The sequence below is a fragment of the Chiroxiphia lanceolata genome, chromosome 30 (assembly GCF_009829145.1).
Source record: "Chiroxiphia lanceolata isolate bChiLan1 chromosome 30, bChiLan1.pri, whole genome shotgun sequence".
NCBI classification, from domain to species: domain Eukaryota; kingdom Metazoa; phylum Chordata; class Aves; order Passeriformes; family Pipridae; genus Chiroxiphia; species Chiroxiphia lanceolata.
Window position 1 is genome coordinate 2,410,178 of NC_045666.1, and position 8,022 is coordinate 2,418,199.

An 8,022-nucleotide genomic window follows, 5' to 3' on the forward strand; every position below is an offset into this window, starting at 1 on the left:
TGGTGGGTTCCAAAGAAGGCCTCTTGAAATCCCTTTTGGGCTGTCCACTGAAAGCTTGGGACCAAATTGGGCCCCCTGGAGGGACAGTGCTGTTGGTGCCCCCCGGGCTGGGGCACCCCGAGGACTCCAGCGCGCACCGAAAGGATTATTCGGGGAGATCCTCGGGGTGCCCGGCCCTGGGGAGTTCAAAGCAAGGTCCCTGCAATGGATTCAGGCATTCCTGAGAGTATCCCAGGGGTACCTGTCCCTGCTAGACATGGAGCTCTCTAATGGGCTGTAGTTGGGTTCTAAAAGTGGTGCTCCAACTGTCAAAGAAGGGTGGGATTGGGATTAAGAAATGAGCGGTGATGGTACAATTGGCTGTTTTCTCTTGAATGTAACTGTGAGAGCTGCAGGAGTGCAAGGTGTGTTCCAGTCCCCAGCATTTGGTTTGCACGTGTCCTGGTCAGACACAGGTCCAACTTCCTCAGTCCTTAACACAATAGTGTCTAGGGACACTGAACTTATCAGGAGCAGAGTGTCAGTCTTGCCTTGCTGAGCAACCCCGGGGCCACCAGTGCCTGCATTCAGCACTCTTTAACTGTGTGCTGTGTCCAGTGTTAATTCCCAAGACCCCTTTGCAAAGGTTGTCCTTACAGACTGAGGTGCGCAGAGGTTGGGGTGTGGGTGCTGTGGATTCGGTTCGAGGTGGGTCTGTTAGCACATATTCTGATCCCCGTACAACCACGTCCTAAAGCTTCATGGGCTGATCTCCCTGCAGCAGTGTCGGAGGGTAGGGCTGAGACATCTGGCACTGACTGGAGCACAGTAAATGAGAGGGAGTGTGGCTGAGTAGAGCCTGAGCGGAGGCAAGGCAACATCCTCATACAGGTGAGGTTGATGGGAAGTGAGGGGATTTATACAGGGTCCTTCCAGAAATGCCTGAAGACTAACATTTCTCATTTTTCTATATATTGAAAAAAATACTATTTTATGTATAAATTGATTTCAAAATAGAACCTTGTAACAGCTGCATTATATATAGGATCTTACAGTATAAGAAATTCTGAATATAGATATATAGGGTTGGAAAATATAAATATAAGTTTTATATGTAAAATACCAGGAAAGGGCGTGAAAGTATGAGAAAATATGCTGAATATGACGGAAATAGAAACGGTGTATTTGGAGGGTTTTTTTGTCTCCTCTCAGTGTAACACAGGAAGTCTGAGATCTGGTCTGGGATTTGAACCACTGCTGCCACCTGCTGATGAACACGGAGTACTGCAGTCAACCCCGAAAAGGAGGTGCCTGGCTCCGCCCCCTCTAGCTCGTCTCCCTCCCCCTGGCCTGTGGCTCCACGTGCCTGTGGCTCCACGTGCCTGTGGCTCCACGTACCCTCACCTCCCATGCGGGGCAGCCCCAGATGTGGCCAGTGAGGATGATGAGGGGGAGGCCCCGCTGGGTGATCATCTGGGAGCACTTTATGTCCGGAGCTTTTGCAGGGGAGCAGCCCATTCCGAGGGAGTTTCTCAAGCAGTGATGGTGAGAGCATCTTGCAGCAGCTGCAGGAAGCCCCTGTGTGTGTCTGGAGATGGATGATGGCTCAAGGAAGGTGCCAAGAGGTGAGCCCTGTGCCAAGAGGCAGTGCAGGAGAGGGGAGTAGTGCATGTGAACAGGTGGGGAAATGTGAGGGTGCAGGGAAGATGCAGCTCGGGCGGGAGGAAGAGCTTAGAGGTTTCTTTTATTGATATGAATATGCAAAACAGGGAGTGAGGTGGAATATAAGCATTGGAGGTGTTTGGGCAGGGGAGCCAGGACTCAGGGGAGGGGGTCACTTTGCTGAGAACCCAAAGTTCCAGTAGGCTCTCCCAGGAGCAGTCAAAAGGAGTTTCTGCTTTGGGGCTGGTCTCCAAAGGAAGGCACCTGAAACTGCTGCTTCTGATAAATTTGTAAGTATGAGAGGCTGTAGGAAGCTCACTGCTGTAACAAGCCAGTAATTTCCACCGATATTTTTGCTATTAAAAACAGTGAGTTTTATTTCCTCTGTGCTCAAAACCTGATGGTATTTGTTAAACTGACTTGCTAAGTTGTGCATTGCTTGATGAACCCTTGCCTCTTTCCCTTTTCCTGGAGAGATAATTGTTCCTGCCTTGGAAGCAAGAGAATGCCCTGCTGTCTGGGGCTTTTGCCAGTGTTTTTCCCCTGGCTTATCTTTCATTGAGTCACTTTGACTGGGACAAGCCCCCTTTGAGCCTTAGCTAGTGCCTTGTGTGGTTATTGTCAGCGAGGGAGAAGGGGAAGGGCACAACTTTCCAGAGTATTGGTCCATGTCCTCCTCTGTACAAAAGCTCATGTTTAGGAAGTGTGATGTAGCCTTGAACTGCTTTGCCCAATATGTAGACTCAGAAATCAGTGGAATAGGTTCCTTACCATGTATCATTAGCATGCTGAAATGCTAAGCTGCTTGAGGCAAGGGTTCTGCAGTGTTCTCAGTAAGAGTAGTCAGGAATGTTCAGTCAGGAGAACAGGGGTTTGCGGGGGAGATACAAGTTGCATCCATGCGCTTTGAAGATTGTCTCGTGTTCATTTGTTTCTGTGAATGATTATTAATGAGAAGTAATGTAATTTAACCATTAAGTCTGCAACTTAGGGGCTATAATTTTTTCTCTTGACTTTCCATAAAGAATTGTAAAAACCTTTAGCCAAAAATTTCTTGCAAAAACAAACAAAGAAACAGATGTGCTACTTAAGTTTTCCTTTCGTTCACCCAGATATTCTGCACGATTACAGCTGCAGTCTTTGGCTGCAGGCAGTGACCCTGGGTGGTTTGCCTGAAGAGAAGAGAGACTTTCAGCTCTCCCCATCTATCTGGGTGACTTTGGTTAGGGTTTCTTTACCATGTCAGAGGGACAGGGTGTAAAGCAGAGTTGAACAGAACAGAGGCCAGAGGAGCAGAGCAAGAAGGTGGGTCGTCACCTGACATCAGCACAAAGATGTGGCTTTTGGCTCCACGTTTACTCGCTGCGTTAAGGATTTTCTTGTTTTGGTTTGGTTTTTCTTTGTTTTCAGATGCAGAGCCCTCAGCACAGGAGGCTATAGGCACCGGAGGGGAAGTGATCCAGGTGAGTACCTGTGAGCAAGGTGAGCATTGACTCCAGGACAGAACTAGATGGTCTTCTACAGGTGTTGTGGTGAATCTGTGCACATGCTTTGTTTCTTGTGTTTTCCAGGGGTTCTGCCACCTTCTAACAGACAGTCCAATGCTTCAGGGACCCTGTCGGTAAGAGGTCACTGTCGAGGAGAGGTAGGTAGGAGCTCCCACAGGAAAGCCATCCTTTCAGGCTGTATCTCAGTATGTATGTTTGCTTTTGTTTTTTTTACTTTGCAGAGAAGGTATGCAGTCTCAGAGGGCTGGAGCCACCTGCCAATTAGGTTTGATGGTCTTCAGCTGTCCATGTGAGTAATCTCCTAGTACTATGAGGGTCATCAATTAAGGCTCAACCTCTTCCAGTTGCTGGTGCCATCCAGCCTGCCTTTGGCAATGGAGGAGCATTCAGGTTGAGTTGGGGAGGTAGCGAGGAGATGCTGGGTGTTTCAGAAACACCACGTAACTTTTTTTACTAACTCACCCAGGTACATGGTGACGGCAGCAGCCTATGACTCGAGTCGGAGCCAGTGACCCGAGAACCTCACAGCTTAGGGGACAGTGAGTAGCCAATTGCGGGGTTATCGCCCATGTGCTGCCGAACTCTTGCGTCAGTTTCGATTTTCTTTCTCGCAGCCGACAGAGTCAGTGATCGCAGGACCCTCTGAGCCAGCTGGGCGTCCTTCCTTCCCATCGAAGATGGATTCACACCCCCGCCTATGGGAAAGATAAGTGGAGGACTATCACCTGGAGAGGGGATGAGAGCTGGGTCCAGTTTTATGGTTAGGAGGGAGGGATTTTCAAATTAGCATAGGGGAAAGGGTCTGCCCTAAGAGGCCCTTGGCACACATAGGAGGAGCAGTTTACTTTTCATCACTGGAGTAGAATGTGCAGGGCAGAGTCGTTCAGGTCTGTGTCGTGTCCTTTGTCCAGTCTGTGTTTTGTGTCTTACAATTCGCAATCACAATTCACAATTGTTGCACCACAGCACTTGTCTGGAAACGTGTCACTGGAGTTTGTGTTTGGCTTGGAACTGCTCTGTCCTGCAGTGTAGACTTGAGGATAGGTGGAGTAGGAAAGAGACTTTACAGGTAACCTGTGATAGGCTTAGCCACTCAGGGCAACAGTTCTCCGGTCCTCCGGGAGGCAGCCCCTGCCTGCAGCGTGTGTGCAGTCACAAGGGTGGGCTTTTCTGGAGACGATGGGAGCGGTACGGCAGGGCCTTTAAGTTAGGTCAGTGTTTGTTTGTGCAGGTTGTCTTCAGACCCCAAATGGCTTGTCTAAAGAGAAGTTAGAATTGCACAGCAATTAAAGTCCCTCCATTTATATGGCTGACTTTGGTAACTCATTTCTTTGCAGCGTCAGAGAGACTGGATGTAAAGCAGAGATAAAAAGAAGAGGCTGGAGGAGCACAGTCAGAAGGTGGGTTCTCATGTGAGGTCAGAGCCAAGACATGACTTTTGGCCCTAGGTTTACTTGATCATTTGGATGGTTTGGTGGCTTAGTTTTGTGGTTTTGTTTTTTTTTTTAAGATGCGGAGCACCCTGCCCAGCAGATGATAGGCACCAGAGGGAAGGTGAGCCCGGTGAGCAAGGTGAACAGTGACTGCAGGACAAAACTAGATGCTCTTTTGTAGGCAGGGTACTTGTGGTGAATCTGCATACAGACTTGGTTTTTTGTTTTACAGGCAATGCACCGACATCTAACGTGCAGTCCAACGTGAGGGGGACCCTGCCTGTAAGAGGTCACGGTCAAGGGGTGTCAGACAGAAACTGCCATGGGAGCAGCATACTCTTGGACAGTATCTCAGTACTCAGATTTGCCGCTGGGTTTTTTTTGCAGGAGACGTACGCAGCCTCACAGGGCTGAAGCCAACTCACAATGAGGTGACGAACATGGTTTGGTCCTCTCAAGCTGTCCTTGTAGGTAATCTCCAATTATTAAAAGGATCAGCAATGAAGCATTGAGCTTTTTTGATTGCAGGTACCATCTGGCTAACCTTTGGGAGCAGATGAGCCTTCTAGGTAAGTTGGGGAGGCAGCAGGAGGAGCGGGGATCCCACTGCAGCTTTAGAGATGCCCTCTAATTTTGTCTCTCGCTCACTCAGCTATCCCAGAAGATGAGAGCCACAGTGTCCGACTCCGGTCAGAGCCAGCGCCCCGAGGACCTGCCTCGGTGACAGTGAGTAGAGGGATCATGGGGGCTGGGGCCACGTGCCACACTGCTCAGATCTGGTGTCTGGTTTTCTTTCTTGCAGTTGACTCCTAGTAGTCTGAGGATGGCAGGAACCTCTGAGCCAGCCCGCGTGCCCCTCCTGTGCCTGAAAGATGGCTTTGCATCCCCGACTGTCGGAAAGATAAGTGCAGGGCAAAGACCCAGAGAGGGGTTGGGAGTCGGGGCAAGTATGTGCCTCGCCTGGAGGGATTTTTGAAATTAGTCCGGTGCAAGGGGTATCCTGGAACAGGTTATTTGGACGAATCAAAGGGAGGGCTTACTTTTTCTCATTGGATTCATGTGTGCAGGGCAGAGCAGTTCGGGTCTGTGTCACGTCCTTTGTCTGGTCCGTGTTTTGTGTCACGTGGTGTGTGTTGTCACAGGTGTGGGGTGTCTCACTTGGGGTCAACCTGGAACTGCTTTGCCTTGCTACGTGGATCAGTGGGTAGACAGAATATTGCTCAGTCTGACATCAACGTGTCAGTTCCCTTAGACAGTTGAACCAATGGCTGTACAGTCTGTGAGCAGGATTGTCTTGCTCTATACACGTCTGCTTGGGTATATAGAGTCACAGCTAGATAGAGTAACAAACAGTGTCTAGGGTTTAGAAGTTTTTGGCTTTCCTTGTGAGCAATCCCTAAATGTTTGAGAGCTGAGTGTTTGAGCATTTCCCCATTTCATTTGCAGGGGCGGTCTTGGGAGCAGCTGAAGAGAGAGGAGCCTTCTAGGTGAATTGGGGAGGCAGCAGGAGGAGTGGGGATCCCACTGCAGCTTTAGAGATGCCCTCTAATTTTGTCTCTCGCTCACTCAGCTGTCCTAGAAGATGAGAACCACAGTGTCCGACTCCGGTCAGAGCCAGCGCCCCGAGGACCTGCCTCGGGGACAGTGAGTAGAGGGATCATGGGGGCTGGGGCCACGTGCCACACTGCTCAGATCTGGTGTCTGGTTTTCTTTCTTGCAGTTGACTCCTAGTAGTCTGAGGATGGCAGGAACCTCTGAGCCAGCCCAGGTGCCCCTCCTGTGCCTGAAAGATGGCTTTGCATCCCCGGCTGTCGGAAAGATAAGTGCAGGGCAAAGACCCAGAGAGGGGTTGGGAGTCGGGGCAAGTATGTGCCTCGCCTGGAGGGATTTTTGAAATTAGTGCAAGGGGTGCAAGGGGTATCCTGGAACAGGTTATTTGGACGCATCAAAGGAAGGGCTTACTTTTTCTCATTGGATTCACGTGTGCAGGGCAGAGCAGTTCGGGTCTGTGTCACATCCTTTGTCTGGTCTGTGTTTGGTGTCACGTGGTGTGTGTCTTCACAGGTGTGGGGTGTCTCACTTGGGGTCAGCCTGGAACTGCTCTGCCCTGCTAGGTGGATAGACAGAATATTGCTCAGTCTGACATCAACATGTCAGTTCCCTTAGACAGTTGAGCCGATGGCTGTACAGTCTGTGAGTAGGATTGTCTTGCTCTATACACCCCTGCTTGAGTGTATAGAGTCACAGCTAGGTAGAGTAACAAACAGTGTCTAGGGTTTAGAAGTTTTTGGCTTTCCTTGTGAGCAATCCCTAAATGTTTGAGAGCTGAGTGTTTGAGCATTTCCCCATTTCATTTGCAGGGGCGGTCTTGGGAGCAGCTGAAGAGAGAGGAGCTTTCTGGGTGAATTGGGGAGGCAGCAGGAGGAGCGGGGATCCACTGCAGCTTTAGAGATGCCCTCTAATTTTGTCTCTCGCTCACTCAGCTATCCTAGAAGATGAGAACCACAGTGTCCGACTCCGGTCTGAGCCAGCGCCCCGAGGACCTGCCTCGGGGACAGTGAGTAGAGGGATCATGGGGGCTGGGGCCACATGCCACACTGCTCAGATCTGGTGTCTGGTTTTCTTTCTTGCAGTTGACTCCTAGTAGTCTGAGGATGGCAGGAACCTCTGAGCCAGCCCAGGTGCCCCTCCTGTGCCTGAAAGATGGCTTTGCATCCCCGGCTGTCGGAAAGATAAGTGCAGGGCAAAGACCCAGAGAGGGGTTGGGAGTCGGGGCAAGTATGTGCCTCGCCTGGAGGGATTTTTGAAATTAGTGCAAGGGGTGCAAGGGGTATCCTGGAACAGGTTATTTGGACGCATCAAAGGAAGGACTTACTTTTTCTCACTGGTTTCATGTGTGCAGGGCAGAGCAGTTCGGGTCTGTGTCACATCCTTTGTCTGGTCCGTGTTTTGTGTCACGTGGTGTGTGTCGTCACAGGTGTGGGGTGTCTCACTTAGGGTCAACCTGGAACTGCTCTGCCCTGCTACGTGGATAGACAGAATATTGCTCAGTCTGACATCAACATGTCAGTTCCCTTAGACAGTTGAGCCAATGGCTGTACAGTCTGTGAGCAGGATTGTCTTGCTCTATACACCCCTGCTTGGGTGTATAGAGTCACAGCTAGGTAGAGTAACAAACAGTGTCTAGGGTTTAGAGGTTTTTGGCTTTCCTTGTGAGCAATCCCTAAATGTTTGAGAGCTGAGTGTTTGAGCGTTTCCCCATTTCATTTGCAGGGGCGGTCTTGGGAGCAGCTGAAGAGAGAGGAGCCTTCTAGGTGAATTGGGGAGGCAGCAGGAGGAGCGGGGATCCACTGCAGCTTTAGAGATGCCCTCTAATTTTGTCTCTCGCTCACTCAGCTATCCCAGTAGATGAGAGCCACAGTGTCCGACTCCGGTCAGAG

The 8,022-nt window shown here is 50.3% G+C and overlaps 1 long non-coding RNA gene across 1 annotated transcript; it reads left to right on the plus strand.

Moving 5' to 3' along the window:
• Positions 1-3,087: 3,087 nt before the first annotated feature.
• On the plus strand, positions 3,088-3,504 carry LOC116799941. Its single transcript, XR_004361147.1, has 3 exons — positions 3,088-3,123; positions 3,213-3,286; positions 3,371-3,504. It is a non-coding gene; the product is annotated as an uncharacterized LOC116799941 (long non-coding RNA).
• The last annotated feature ends 4,518 nt before the right edge of the window (positions 3,505-8,022 follow it).